This window comes from Heterodontus francisci, unplaced genomic scaffold (genome assembly GCF_036365525.1).
Source record: "Heterodontus francisci isolate sHetFra1 unplaced genomic scaffold, sHetFra1.hap1 HAP1_SCAFFOLD_85, whole genome shotgun sequence".
In the NCBI taxonomy this organism is placed as follows: Eukaryota; Metazoa; Chordata; class Chondrichthyes; order Heterodontiformes; family Heterodontidae; genus Heterodontus; species Heterodontus francisci.
The window spans coordinates 7,299,998-7,316,861 of NW_027142342.1; positions in this window are offsets into that span (position 1 = coordinate 7,299,998).

Sequence of the window (16,864 nt, forward strand, 5' to 3'; positions counted from 1 at the left end):
CTATAAATATTACGTAAATCACACCACACTCATCAACCATCTCAATTGTTTTATCAAAGAACTCCATCATGTTTACCTCACCACCACCTCTGTCCTCTCCTCCACTGCTGTTAAATTATCCAAAAGCTTATCCGACATTCAGTACTGGATGAGCAGAAATTTCCTCCAATTAAATATTGTGAAGATTGAGGCCATTGTTTTCCCTGCCCAGTCCAAATCTGTTGCCTTGTTATTGATTCCATCCCTCTCCCTGGTAACAGTCTGAGATTCAGACAATCTGTTTACAACCTTGGTTTCATATTCGGGACAACATTAATAGGCACATGGACAAATGTGGGTTAATTAAGGAAAACCAGCACGGATTTGTTCAGGGAAAATGGTGTTTCACAACCTGGCTGGCGTTTTTTGAAGTGGTAAAAAGGATGCTTGATGAGGCCAATGCTGTTGATGTGGTTTAAATGGAATTCCGAAAAGCATTTGATAAAGTGTCACATAACAGCCCTGTGAGCAAAGTTATAGCTAATCAAATAAAAAAGGACAGTAGCAACATGAAACTAAACTGGTTGAGTGACAGGAAACAGAGAGTAGTGATTAATGGATGCTTTTTGGGTTGGAGAAAAGTTTGTAGTGGAATCAAAACAAAATACTGCAGATGCTGGAAATCTGAAATAGAATCAGAAAGTGCTGGAAGTACTCAGCAGTGTCTGTGGAGAGAGAAACAGAGTTAATGTTCCAGGCTTGTGACCTTTCATCAGAACTGGCCAAGGTTAGAAATGTAATAGGTTTTAAGCAAGTAAAGCGGGAGTCGAGGGTGTAAACACAAGGACAGAAATGTGGACATTTGAGCGGGGGTGGGGGATCGAAGGTGTTGAAATGACAAGCGAGTGGAAGCTCAGGGTCATGCTTTTGGACTGAGCGGAGGTGTTTCACAAAGCGCTCGCCCAATCTGCGTTTGACCTGCTGCGGTGTTCCAGTGAACATCAACGCCAGCTCGAGGAACAACACCTCATTGCCTGATTAGGCACTCGACAGACTTCTGGACTGAACACTGAGTTCAATAATTTCAGAGCATTCAGAGCAGGTCCATTTCTATTATTTGTTTTATCAGTTTTTTTTACCATGTGCCAGACTTAAACTGGGATTTTTATATTGGTGCTTTTAGCTCGGGCTGTTCATTGTTCTGTCACTTAACAACTGCTCTGCACTAATGCTTTGTCTTTCACCACACCATGAGCACACTCTCTTTGCCTTTGCCCCATGACCTCCTGGTCAGTTAATCTCTCTGGCCCTCTGTCTTATCAACACCCCTTCTGCTCCATTTTGCCCCATCCCTGCTTTATTTGCTTAAAACTTATTACATTTCTAACCTTTTCCAGTTCTGATGAAGGGTCACTGACCTGGAACATTAACTCTGCTTCTCTCTCCACAGATGCTGCCAGACCTGCTGAGTATTTCCAGCTCGTTTCGTTTTTTATTTAAGATTTGTAGTGGAGGACCACAGGGATCAGTGTTAGGACCCTTTCTCTTCCTGACATATATTAATGACCTAGACCTTGGTGTACAGGGCACAATTTCAAAGTTTGTAGATGATACAAAACTTGGAAGCATTATGAACGATTAGGAGGATAGTGTAAAACTTCAAAAGGACACAGACAAGTTGGTGGAATGGGCAGACAGATGAAGTTCAATGTGGGGAAATGTGAAGTGATTCATTTCGTAGGAAGGACATGGAGAGAAAATATAGAATAAAGGTTACAATTCTAAAGGGGGTTCTGGAGCAGAGGGACCTGGATGTATATGTGCATCGGTCATTGAAGGTGGCATGACAGGATCAGAGAGCAGTTAGTAAAGCCTACAGTATCCTGTAGCATGGATTACAAGAGCAAGGGGGTTGTTTTAAACTTGTATAAGACACTAGTTCGGCCTCAGCTGCAGCGTTACGTTTAGTTCTGGGCACATTAGATAACATGGAAACATTGGAGAGTGTGAAAAAACATTCACAAGAATGGTTCCAGAGATGACGAATATCAGTATTGAAGATAGACTGGAGAAGTTGGAACATTTTCCTTGCAGAGGAGAAGGCTGAGAGGAAATTTGAAAAAGGTCTGCAAAATTATGAGGAGTCTGGACTGAGTGGAAAGGGAAAAACTGTTCCCATTCCTGAAAGGATCGAAAACGAGAGGACAAAGAATTAAAGTAATTGGTAAAAGCAGCAGAACTGACATGAGGAAAACATTTTCATACAGTGAGTGTTAAGGTCTGGAATGCACTGCCTGAGAGTGTGGTGGAGGCAGATTCAATCGAGGCATTCAGGAGGAAATTGGATAGTTATCTGAAAAGGAAGATTGTACAGAGTTACAGGGAGAAGGCAGGGGAGTAGCACTAGATAAATTGCTCTTTCGGAGAGTCAGTGCAGACTCGATGGACAGAATGGCCACCTTCTGTGCTGTAACAATTCTGTGACTCTGTGGCATTCGGCCACAAAATGAGCTTCCAACCTCATATTCGTGCCATCACTATGACCACCTATTTCCACCTCAATAACATTGCCCAACTTCACTCCTGTCTCAACTCATCTGCTGCTGAAGCTCTCATTCATGTTTTCATTACCTGTAGACTAGACTATTCCAAGTCATTCTCCCACATTCTACTATCTGTAAACTTGAGGTAATCTAAAACTCTGCTGCCTGTGTCTTAACTCACAACAAGTCCCATTCTGCGATCACTGACCTACATCAGCTCACTGTCAAACAATGTCTTTATTTTAAAATTCTCAATCATATTTTCAAATCCGTCCATGGTCTCACCCCTCACTATCTCTGTAATCTCTTCCTACCCGACAACCCTCTGAGATATCTCTGCTCCTCTAATTCTGGCCTCTTGTGCATTCCTGATATTAATTACTCCCCCATTGCTGACCGCACCTTCAGTTGCCTTGGTCCCGAGCTCGGGAATATCCTCTCTACACAGCTCTACCTCTCCCCCTCACTTTTATCCTTTCAGACACTCCTTTAAATCTTACCTCTTTGACCAAGCTATTGTCTCCTAACCTAATATCTACATTTGTGGTTCAGTGTTATACTTTGTTTCATAATGCTGCTGTGAAGTACCTTGGGATAAGTTCTTGAAGTTTTCCAGACATGATTTGTCATTAGCATATCCGTGCTGCTTGATATTTATTATGCTATGCTTTTCCAACCAACGAATATTTCTGTCCTGGGTTGTGAAATTTCCCCACCACTGACGTCAGATGGACTGGACAGTACAGGGTTTGCTCCATCTCTCCATTTGTAATCAGGGTGTAACATTTACAACCCTCCAGTCCTCTGTCACCACTCCCATATCCAAGGAGAAATGAAAGATTCTGTCAAGTGCCTCTACTATTTCCACCATTCCTTCCCTCAGCTATCCTTATACATCCCATCCCTACTGGGTAAATGTTCTATTTTATTGTGGTACAGAAAGAGTTGGATTGAGAGGGGTTAACTGAACCTGTTTGTTCAGTGACTGTAATTAATGTCAGTCTCCATGGACTCTAATTGTGTCACTGGAGGGTTTCCCGCTGCTATTAATAAGGGACTGCTTTCAATGCCTTATCACATAGTGTTAGCGGGAGCATCAGACCTGGCACTAACAGGGATCAGCAGCTCCAGAGAGAGGGAGAGGATAGATCAGAATGTGAGAACAATAGATTGAAATGTTCCAACAATGGATCAGAAACTGAGAACAATTGACTGGAATGTTCCAACAGTGGCTCAGAATCTGAGAACAATAGACTGGAATGTTACAACAATGGGTCAGAATATGAGGACAATAGATTGGAATGTTACAACAATGGGTCCGAATATGAGGACAATAGACTGGAATGTTACAACAATGGTTCAGAATCTGGGAACAATAGACTGGAATGTTACAACAATGGGCAGGAGTTTCATTTGGGAGTTTGACCGTCTTTCTGCCAATTATGATCGGTTTCCATTAGAGTATCGGATCTATCTCGCATTGAAGATTATGCAACACATTTACTATCCCATCCTTGCTTTTATCAGTGTCCCTGGTAAGTCTCTCTATCTAGCTATGAATGTTATAAACCAAGTTTAGCAACATTGTCATTTACTCTGCCCTCCTTGTTACTTTTGTTATCCCTGGCAAAACTCTATCTCCAGCTATGAGCTCTATAAACCATTGCTACTTGTATTAGAGTTCATGTAATTTACTCTACCGTGTTTTCTGCTGTTGCTTCCCCTGCTAAGTCCCTATTTCCCGCTATGTGATCTGTAAACCGCGTTTCACTGATATAATGTTCTTACAATTTTAATTTTGGGAAGAGTGGAACTCGTGCAATCGGTCTCCTTCGGAAATTCTGTCCATATCCATGAACCACGTACCCCTAACTGGCTAATGTCTGAGGTTGAACCAGACAGTTTGCATCCTATGCGTTCTATTTAACGCTGAGCTGAGCTCTGACCCCTTATTCTCTCCATCACCTGCCCTGCCTATTACCAGCTCTGTAATATCATCCGTCTGCCTCAGCTCATCTGCTACATAAACCCTCATCTGTGCCCTTGTTAACATAGAAGCATATAAAATAGGAGCAGGAGTAGGCAATTCGGCCCTTCGAGCCTCCACCACCATTCATTATGATCATGGCTGATCGTCCAACTCAGCAACCTGTTTGCGCTTTCCCCCCATATCCTTTGATCTCTTTCATCCTAAGAGCTATATCTAGCTCCTTCTTGAAAACATGCAATGTTTTGGCCTCAACTGCTTCCTGTGGCAGCGAATTCCACTGACTCATCACTCTCTGGGTGTAGAGATTTCGCATCTCAGTCCTGAAAGGTTTACCCTGTATCATTAGACTATGACCACTGGTTCTGGACTCCACCACCATCGGGGACATCCTTCCTGTATCTGTTCTGTCAAGTCCTGTTAGAATTTTATAGGTTCCTATGAGATCCCCCATCATTCTTCTGAATTACAGCGAACATAATCCTAACCGACTCAATCTCTACTCATACGTCAATCCCGCCATCTAGGGAATCAGTCTGGTAAACCTACAGCAAGAACATCCTTCCTTAGATAGGGAGACCAAAACTGCACACAATATTCCAGGTGTGGCCTCACCAAGGCCCTGAATAATTGCAACAAGACATCCCTGCTCCTGTACTCGAATCAGCTCGCTGTGAAGGCCAACATACCATTTACCTTCTTTACTGTCCTTTGCACCTGCATTCTTACCTTCAGTGACTGGTGTACGAGAACACCCAGCTCTCCTTGCATATTCCCCTCTCTCAGTTTATAGCCATTCAGATAATAATCTGCCTTCCTGCTTTTGCTACCAAAGTGATTAACCTCACATTTATCCACATTGTACTGCATCTTCCATGCATTAGCCCACTCACTCAATTTGTCCAAATCACCCTGAAGCCTCTCTGCATCCTCCTCACAACTCACCCTCCCACCCTGTTTTGTGTCATCTGCAAATTTGGAGATATTACATTTAGTTCCCTCATCGAAATCAGTAAGATATATTGTGAATAGCTGGGGTCCTATCACCAATCCCTATGGTACCCAACTAGTGACTGCCTGCCATTCGGGAAAAAATACCCATTTATTCCTACTCTCGGGTTTCCTGTCTGTCAACCAATTTTCTATCTATCACAATACACTAGCACCAATCTCATGCACTTTAATTTTACACGCTAATCTGTTATGTGGGACTTTGACGAAAGCCTTCTGAAAGTCCAAATAAACCACATCCACTGGCTCCCCCTCATCAACTCTACTGGTTACATCCTCGAAGAATTCTTGTAGATTTGTCAAGCATGATTTCCGTTTCGTAAATCCATGCTGACCCTGTCCGATTCTACCACTTTTCTACAAGTGCTCTGCTATAAAATCGTTGATAATGGACTCTAGAACTTTCCCTACTACCGACGTCAGGCTGACTGGTCTATAATTCCCTGCTTTCTCTCAACCTCCCTGGGGTTGCATTAGCGAAATTCCAATCTGTAGGAAATGTTCCAGAATCTATAGAATCTTGGAAGATGACCACCAATACATCCATTATTTCTGGGACAGCTTCCTTCAGTACTCTGAGATGTAGATTATCAGGCCCTGGGAATTTATCGGCCTTCAATACCATCAATTTCCCCAACACCATTTCTCTACTAATACAGATTTCCTTAAGTTACTCTCTATCACTAAACCCCGTGTTCCCCAACATTTCTGATATGATATTTGTATTCTCCTTTGTGTAGACAGAACCAAAGTATGCATTTAGTTGGTCAGCCATTTCTTTGTTCCCCATAATTAATTCCCCTGTTTCTGAAGGTAATGGACCTACATTTGTTTTCACCAATCTTTAAATCTGTTAAATCCACACTTGACTATTCCAATTCTATCCTGGTCACCCTCCCAGTTATAAACCTCCATAAATCACAGCCCATCCAGAGCTCTGCTGCCTGTAAACTAATTCGCACCAAATCCTGATCACCCATCACCCCAAATCCTGATCACCCATCACCCCTGTGCTCACTGATCTACATTAGCTCCGGGACCGGCAGCACCTTAAATTTAATAATCTCATTCTTGTGTTTGAATCTCACCCTCTATTAGTCCCATTGCCCTGTCCATTCCCATATTCCTGCCTTCAAGTCTTTTCTACAATTCCCATTTAAAAGAAGGCTTCTTTCCTTCTGTATCTGTCTATGGCAGGTATTCTCAGCTCTGCAGTGTCACTGGGCCCAATGCCATGGAAGTGTGGATCCATAAAATGGTATGGGCTGAGCTGCCGGTCACTTTCAGTGCTGCATGCTAAACAGGGCTCGAGTCCCTGTTCACCAAGTATGTGCTGGTAGTGTGCAGAGGGATCTGATCTGACACCAATCAGCCATTCCAGCAGCTTTGCTATACGTCTTTTAAACTAAGTGATGGGGCTGTGGTACATTGAGCTGTGTGAGAGGTTGGTGATGTTGGGGGTAGGAGATGCCATGTGGCGATGAATTCACTGACATTGACCACCCGTGTGAGCTCATGAAACTTCATCTGGCTCTGCTGCCAGGTCCTCGGGGCCAGATTCTTGCATTTGACGTCCCTGACCACCTGCTCCCATTCCCTTCGGAAGACGTTCCTTAAGGGTCTCCGCCCCACCCCACAGAAACATGGCCACTCTCCTCTGGTCAACCTCCATGACGAAAGCCTCCAACACCACATCCGTGAACAGCAGAGACCTCTCTCTGTCCTAGTATTCCATTTATCTTGTCTCCAATTGCAGCATTCACAGTCAGCAGCAGCAGCCTCCTGTGATTCAGTAAAGCTTCCCTTTAAGAGGGACAGACTACCTTTAAGAGCTGAATCCTGGCTGAAGCACGTGCCAGTCTCACACACAGTTAGGTCCCTGTTAAGCCTGCAGACAGACAGCAGTGCGTGTCACCCTGGGCAGCACGTAGAATTCATGGAAATGAGGAGGCAGCAGGAAGTTTGTGTGTCACCTGCCTCAACAGGAATGGGCACAGGCAGATCACGAATCACAATCCCAACCCCTGAAAACTGGTACAAACTTCACTTTCACTCTGTCTCTATTTTTCTTCCCTTCTTTCACCCTTTCTCCATATCTCTCTGTGTCTCTTGTTCATATAATCAGAGATTGATGCAGCACAGAAGGAGGCTATTCGGTCAGTGCTGTCTCTTTGAAAGAGATATCTAATTAGTTCCACTCCCTCCGCTTTCCCCAGACTCCGATTGTTTTTTTTTCCTTGTCAAGTTTTTGTTAAATTCCCTTTTGAAAGGTATTATTGAATCTGCTTCCACCATGTTTTCAGGCAGTGAATTCCAGATCCCACCCACAGACAGATTGGACCAAATATCCATGGAAGGGTTAACGCTCAAAAGGAGGCTATTCAGCCCAATGTGTCTCTGCTGGCTGAAAAAACTAGCCGCCCAATCTCATCCCATCTTCCAGCCGCTGGTCCATGGCCTTGCCAGTTGCAGCACTTCAGGTGTAGGTCCAGGTACCTTTTAAAATCTTTGATGGTTTTTGCCTCCACCACCGTCCTGGCAGTGAATTCCAGACACCCACCAACCTCTAGGTGAAAAGGTTTTTCCTCATGTCCCCTCTGATCCGTCTATCAATTAATTAAATCTGTGCCCTCTGGTAATTGACCTCCCCGCTAGGGGAAACAGGTCCTCCCTGGCTACTCTATCTGGGCCCCCTCATAATTTTGTACACCTCAATCAAGTCACCCCTCAGTCTCCTCTGTTCTAAAGAAAACAATCTTAGCCTATCCAATCTTTCATCATGGATGCAATTTTCCATCACTGGTAACATTCTTGAAAATCTTCTCTGTACTCTCTCCAAAGCAATTATGTCCTTCCTGTAATGTGCTGACCAGAACTGTACACAATACTCTAGCTGTGGCCTAACCAGTGTTTTATACAATTCCAGCATTACATCCCTCCTTTTGTATTCTATATATCGGCCAGTAAAGGAAAGCATTCCATATGCCTTCTTCACCACTCTGTCTACCTGTCTTGCCACCTTCCAGGAACTGTGGACAAACACTCCAAGGTCTCTAACATCTTCTACCCCTTTCAATATCCTCCTGTCTGTTGTGTATTCCTTAGCTTTATTTGCCCTTCCCAACTGCATTACCTCACAGTTCCCCAGATTGACTTCCATTTGCCACTTTTCCGCCCACTCAACCAAACCATTTAACCATTGATATCATTCTGGAGTCCACAGCCATCCTCTTCACTATCAACTACATGACAATTTTTTGTGCCATCAGCCAATTTCCACTCATGCCTCCCACATTAAAGTCCAAAGCATTAATATACATCACAAATTGCAAGGGACCCAACACTGAGACCTGTGGAACGCCACTAGACACCGCTTTCCATTCACAAGAAACATCTGTCGACCATTACCCTTTGTTTCCTGTCATTGATCCAATTTTGGAAGCAACTTGCCACATTCCCCTGTATCTCATGAGCTTTTACTGTTCTGATCAGTCTGCCATGTGGGACCTTTTCAAACGCCTTACTAAAATACATGTAGACCACATCCACTGCACTACCTTTATCAATCCTTCTTGCTTCTTCCTCAAAAAACTTAATTGTGTTAGTAAGACAAGACCCTCCCTTAGCAAATCCATGCTGACTATCCCTGATTAATCTTTGCCTTTGTAAGTGACAGTTTATCGTTGCTCTGAGAATTGATTCTAATAATTTGCCCACCGATGTCCATCTAAAGGCCTGCTCGGGTCTGGAAATAAAACCCGACCGATCCTGACAGAACAACATCGGACCCGAGCCTGACCCTACCATATTGCACTCACTGGACTTAGCACTTTTGGATGGAATGGAAGGAAGCTGCAGCATGAGCGCGGTGACATCATAGAAACACTCACTTTCTCACTGCGCAGACTCAGAGTCTGTGGAGTCCAGATGCACGTTTCCCTCCTTGACATCTCGGACTCTCAGCTGAGGATGACTTTTCAAACTATAATGCTTACTTACTCAACTTCCCTTTTCCTCCCAGCCGATCAAAAGTTAGTACTGTGTGTGTCCGACCCAACCCGAGTCCGAAAGCCGGATCCGGAAGAGCGACCCGAACCCGACATATGACGTCGGGTCTCGTCGGGTTTGGGTCGGGTAACAGTCCTTTAGGTCAGACTGACCAGCCTCTAATTATTTGGCCTATCCTTCGCACCATTTTTAAACACTGGCACTATGTTCACAGACCTCCAATCGTCTACTGCCTCGCCTGTATCTAGTGAGAATGTGAAGATGATCCTCAGAGTATCTGCTAATTCCCCCCTCGCTTCCTTTAACAGCCTGAGCTACGATCCATCCGGTCCTGGCGACTTATCAACGTTCAAGGATTTCAAACCCTCGAGTACTTCCTCTCTCATTATGCTGATTGTATCTAATATTTCACACTCCTCCTCTTTAACTACAATGTCTGTATCATCCCTCTCTTTTATGAAGACAGAGACATAAAACCCATTAAGGACCCTGCCAACATCTTCTGCATCCATGCACAAACTACCTTTTACATCTCTGATAGGCCCTCCCCTTTCCTTAGTTATCCCTTTATTCTTAATGTACTGATAAAGCATCTTTGGGTTTTCCTTGATTTTACCTGCCAATATTTTTTCATGCCCTCTCTTTGCTTTTCTAATTTCGTTTTTTTACTTCACCCCTGCACTTTCTTTACTCCTCTCAGCTTTCTGAAGTATTATTTTTTTGTGCCTGTCAGAAGCTTTCTTTTATCTGATTTATCTTACCCTGTATGTTTCTAGATAACCGGGGGCTCTAAATTTGGCAACTCACTGTGTAAGAAAATTCTCTTCATTTTGCCTCTGGTTCTTTGCCAATTACCTTAAACCTGCATCTTCTTCATGATGATGTGAGCACAGTCCTAGCAATTACAGACCAGTTAGTTGAACATCAGTAATGTTTTACAAACAATAATTAGAGAAGAAATCAACAGAAACTTGGAGAGGTTCGAGTTAATGAAGGAAAACAATCACGTGTTTGAAGGAACATAGGAGCAGGAGTAGGCCATTCAGTCCATCGACCCTGCTCCATCATTCAATTAGAAACCTTAAACACGGGTGATGTCCCGGAGGACTGGAGAATTGCTAATGTTGTCCCCTTGTTTAAGAAGGGTAGCAGGGAAAATCCAGGTAATTATCGACCGGTGAGCCTGACGTCAGTGGTAGGGAAGCTGCTGGAGAAGATACTGAGGGATAGGATCTATTCCCATTTGGAAGAAAATGGGCTTATCAGTGATAGGCAACATGGTTTTGTGCAGGGAAGGTCATGTCTTACCAACTTAATAGAATTCTTTGAGGAAGTGACAAAGTTGATTGATGAGGGAAGGGCTGTAGATGTCATATACATGGACTTCAGTAAGGCGTTTGATAAGGTTCCCCATGGTAGACTGATGGAGAAAGTGAAGGCGCCTGGTGCCCAGGGTGTACTAGCTAGATGGATAAAGAACTGGCTGGGAAACAGGAGACAGAGAGTAGCAGTAGAAGGGAGTTTCTCAAAATGGAGACGTGTGACCAGTGGTGTTCCACAGGGATCCGTGCTGGGACCACTGTTGTTTGTGATATACATAAATGATTTGGAGGAAAGTATAGGTGGTCTGATTAGCAAGTTTGCAGACGACACTAAGAGTGGTGGAGTCGCAGATAGTGAAGGGGACTGTCAGAGAATACAGCAGAATATAAATAGATTGGAGAGTTGGGCAGAAAAACGGCAGATGGAGTTCAATCAGGGCAAATGCGAGGTGATGCATTTTGGAAGATCCAATTCAAGAGTGAATTATACAGTAAATGGAAAAGTCCTGGGGAAAATTGATGCGCAGAGAGATTTGGGTGTTCAGGTCCATTGTTCCCTGAAGGTGGCAACGTAGGTCAATAGAGTGGTGAAGAAGGCATACGGCATGCTTTCCTTCATCGGACGGGGTATTGAGTACAAGGGTTGGCAGGTCATGTTACAGTTGTGTAGAACTTTGGTTCGGCCACATGTGGAATACTGCGTGCAGTTCTGGTCGCCACATTACCAAAAGGACGTGGATGCTTTGGAGAGGGTGCAGAGGAGGTTCACCAGGATGTTGCCTGGTATGGAGGGCACTAGCTATGAAGAGAGGTTGAGCAGATTAGGATTATTTTCATTCGAAAGACGGAGGTTGAGGGGGGACCTGATTGAGGTATACAAAATCATGAGAGGTATAGACTGGGTGGATCGCAAGAAGCTTTTTCCCAGAGTGGGGGATTCAATTACTAGGGGTCACGAGTTCAAAGTGAGAGGGGAAAAGTTTAGGGGGGATATGCGTGGAAAGTTCTTTACGCAGAGGGAGGTGGGTGCCTGGAATGCGTTGCCAGCGGAGGTGGTAGACGCGGGCACGATAGCGTCTTTTAAGATGTATCTAGACAGATACATGAATGGGCAGGAAGCAAAGAGATACAGACACTAAGAAAAGAGGCGACATGTTTAGGTAGAGGATCTGGATGGGCGCAGGCTTGGAGGGCCGAATGGCCTGTTCCTGTGCTGTAATTTTCATTGTTCTTTGTTCTAGATCATGTCTGATCATCTACCTCAACGCTACTTTCCCGTGCTATCCCTGTATCCCTTGATGTGATTTGTCTCCCTAAATCCATTGATTTCTGTCTTGAACATGCTCAGTGTTGATCTTCCACAGCCTCTGTGGTGGTGAATTCCAAAGATTTACCTCCCTCTGAGTGAAGAAATTCTTCTTCATCTCAGTCTTAAATTGCTTACCCCTTATTCTGAGATTAAGTCCCCTGCTTCAAGACTCACCACCCAGGGGAAACATCCGATCTGCATCCACCCCGTCACCCCCTGTAAAAATTTTGTATGAGATCACTTCACATTTTTTGAATCTCGAGAGAATACAGGCCCAGTTTTCTCAATCTCTCCTCATAAGACAATCCTGCCATCCCAGGGATAGTCTGCTGAACATCAGTTGTACTCCCTGCATGGCAAATATATCCTTCTTTAGACAAGGAGACCAAGACTGTAAGCAATACTCCAGTTGCAGTCTCACCAAGGCTGTATACAATTGCAGCCAGACATCTTTACTCCTGCACTCAAAACCGCTTGAGATGGAAGCCAACATAACATTTGCCTTCCAAACTGATTGGTGCACCTGCACACTAGCTTTTAGTGACTCATGAACAAGGACACCCACGTCCCTTTGGAAATCAACACTTCCCAACCTCTCCCCAGTCAAAAAATATACTGTCTTTCTGTCTCTGTTTTACCAGAGTGGATCACTTGACACTTATTCATAATATATTCCAGCTGCCATGTTCATGTTCGTTCACTTATCCTATCCAAATCCGCTTGAAGCCTCCTTGCATCCTCTTCACAACTTACTTTCCCACCTAGTTTTGTATCATCAGCAAATTTGTAAATATTACATTTGATCCCCACATTCAAATCATTTATATAGATTGTGAACAGCTGTGGCCCTTGTGCTGATCCTTGTGTTACTCCCACTCGTAAGAGCCTGCCATCCTGAGAATGACCCGTTTATTCCTGCTCTCTCTTTTCTGCATGTTAACCAGTTCTTAATCCATACCAGTATATTAGTCCCAATCCCATGCGTTGTAATTTTGTTTACTAACCTCCTGTGTGGGACCTTATCAAAAGCCTTCTGTAAATCCAAATACGCCACATTCACTGGTTCTCCTTTAGTAATGCTGCAAGTAACATCCTCAAAAGACTTCAACAGGTTTGTTGCACATGATACCCCTTTCATAAATCCATGTTGACTCCGCCAATTTTGCCATTATTTTCTAAGTGTCCAGTTATTACATCCTTTACAATAAATTCTAACATTTTCCCTATTACTGACATCAAACTAACAGGTCTGTAGTTCTCATTCTCCCTCTCCCACACTTCTTAAATTGTGGGGTTAAATTTGCTACTTTCCAGTCTTCAGGATCTCTTCCAGAATCTATAGAAGTTTGAAAGATACCAACCAATACATCCACCATCTCTATTGCCACCTCCTTCAACACTCTGGGATGTAGCTCCTCTGGTCCAGGGATTTATCAACCTTCAATCCAGTTAACTTTTCAAGTACTACCTCTTTACCAACACTAAATTGCCAATTTGCCCCTCGTACCTTCATAGTTTCCCTTTTTCAGGTTTAACACCCTAGTTTCAAAATTAACATATTCAAATGAAATGTGAAATTTTATCATAATATAGCCATTATTTCGCAAAAGCCCATTTACAGCAATGTTATTAACTAACCCTTTCCCGTTCCATAAAATAGCCCGATTCTTAGTTAATCCTTCAATGTACTTCTCCAGAAACCCAACTCTTACACACTGCAGTAAAGGCAGATCATACTTCACTCATTTAGTTGAAGGTTTTGATGAAGTAACGGAGACGGTTGATGAAGGGAATGCCGTGGATTTTGTGTATATGCATTTTAGGAAAGTGTTTAATAAGGTACCACGTAAAAGGCTGGTTAGCAAAATTGAGGCTCATGGAATAAGAGGATCATTGTCAAATTGAATTAAGGACAGTAAACAGCGAGTGGTAATAAATGGTTGTTTTTAAGTGAGGAGGATGTTAGACAGTGGGTGTTCCCCAAAGGTCAGTGTTGGGACCATTGCGTTTTTGCGATATATAAATGACTTAGATATTGGAATGCAGAGTAGAATCTCCAAATTTGCCTCAGACATCAATTTTGAGATTTCTGAGCCAGTCCCAATGCTGATCACATGTCTTTGAGTGTACATTCTCTCTCTCCAGCTCTCTGTCACAAATTCTTACCCAGACTTCGCAATAACCACAGGCATTTGACTGATTGTAATCCCTCTCTGTCTCCAAAGCTCCTACACATTCCCAGCAATGATCACTCAACTGAGTTTGACATTACTCACAAACCAAGTAAACTAAGCCTATGATCCCGATCTCTGTGATCCCTCTCCGACACCACTGTAAGATCTGATCAACGGTCACAGATTAACCAAAAGGAGGGAAAAGGTTCACAAGCAGTTAATTAAGTAATGACAGTTCAAATACAGGACATAATCTAATTGTAAACAGTAGACATATGACCTGCAACAGGTGAAAAAGTATTTCTGGCTACGGATTAATTGTTGGAAGCTAGTATCAAATATGTTCTAGCAGGGCACGTAGAGAAATTCAACGTGATCAGGCAGAATCAACATGATTTTGTGAAAGGAAAATCATGTTTAACCAATGTAGTCGCGTTTTTGAAGAAATAATATGTGCTGTGGATAAAGGGGAGCCGGTGGATGTACTGTACTTAGATTACCAGAAGGCATTTGATAATGTGCCACATCAAAGGTTATTGTGGAATATAAAAGTCCATGGTATAGGGGGTGACATATTGGCATGGATAGAAGTTAGGCTAGCTAACAGGAAACAGAGAGTAGGCATGAATTGGTAATTGTTTGGTTGGCAAGATGTAACGAGTGGTTGCCACAGGGATCAGTGCTGCGACCTCAACCTTTTACAATTTATATAAATGACTTGGATGAAGGGTCCAAAGGTATGTGTGCTAAATTTGCTGATGACACAAAGATAGGTCGGAAAGTACGCTGTGCAGAGGACATAAGGTGGCTAAAAAGGGATGTAGGTAGGTTAAGTGAGAGGGAAAAGATATGACAAATGGTGTATAATAGGGGGAAATGTGAAATTGCCCATATTGGCAGGAAGAATTAAAAAAAATAAACACAATATCTGAACGGTGAGAGACTGCAAAGCTCTGGGATGCAAAGGGATCTGGGTGTCCTAGTTCATGAATCACAAATGTTAGCATGAAGGTTCAGCAAGTGTTTAGGAAAGCTAATAGAACTGCTTATTGGGAGAGCAGTTGAATGCAAAGGTAGAGAGGCTATGTTTCAGTTGTACAGGCATTGATGAAACTGCATCTGAAGTATTGTGTACAGTACTGGCCATCTTATTTAAGGAAGGATGTAAATGCGTTGGACGCAGTTCAGAGAAGGATTTCTAGACTAATACCTGGAATGGGTGTGCTGTCTTATGAGGAAAGGCTGCAGAGGCTAGGCGTACATCAGCTGGAGTTTAGAAGTGTAAAAGGCGACATATAAGATCCTAAGGGCGGGGGGTGGGGGGGGGGGGAGGGGGGCAGAACAAGTGAGGGCGACAGAGAGAGAAACAGAAAAAGATAGAGAGTGAGGGAAAGAGAGCGGTCACATCAGCTCATCTGCTGCTGAAACCCTCATCCATGCCTTTGTTACATCGAGGCTTGACTATTCTAACACACTCTTGGCTGGTCTCCCACATTCTACTCACTGTAACCTTGTGGTAATTTAAAACTCTGCTGTCATCTTCTAATTTACACTAAATTCTGTTCACCGAACATCCTTGTGCTCACTGACCTACATTGGCTCTTGGTCCAGTCACACCTCAAATTTAATATTCTCACTCATATGATCAAATCCCTCCATGGCATCACCCCTCTGATTATTCTAATCCCCTGCCCATTTCCAATATTCCTGAAGCTTGTTGATCTTAAAGTGTTTTGTTAATTCCCTTTTTAAAGTGAGTTTATTTCCCTCTGTTTCTCTCCCTGACCACACATTTCATCTGTCCAGCTCCACTGGTGCTGTGGAAGTTTGGATCCATAAAATGGTGTGAGCTGCACAGCCGGTCACATCCAGCACATTGTACAGGACACCCAGGCTGGCCGGGGTGCTAGCGTGGGTGCAACGTGTGTGTGTCTGTAGCGTGAGGAGGGGTCATAATATGGTGTCAATCAGCCATTCCAGCAGCTTTGTTGTACGTCTTTGAAACTTGTTCTGTGCATGTTCATTGACCGCCTGTGTTAGTCACTCTCAGCTGAACATACATTCAGCAGCACGAGGAACCCCCTCTAGTGTTCTTTAAAAGGACCTGGCATCCAAATGACAGGTAAGGGACTTTTGACTGACTTCTGCTATTGTAAAGTTAGTGGAGGTGCTGTGGATGGTTTTCTGGAGGTTTTGTTGTGAGCTGCTGCAGATATTCAGGGAGGACAGAGGATTTGGTGACCCAAATGTGGACGATATAGGGGGACTGCAGTTACAGTGTCTCTGGGTCAGTAACATGACCAACAAATGGAGCAGAGGCTGCCGAGAGGGGAAGCAATGTGATAATGATCAGATCTGTTTTTGTAATGTTGATTACAGGATAAATATTGACCAGGACAGCGGGAATAATTCCCCTGCTCTGCTTCTACAAAGAGCGATGGGATATTTAACATCCATCTGAGAGGACAGATGTGGCCTTGGTTTAACGTTTCATTCGAAAGACGGCACATCTAACAGTGCGACACTCCCTC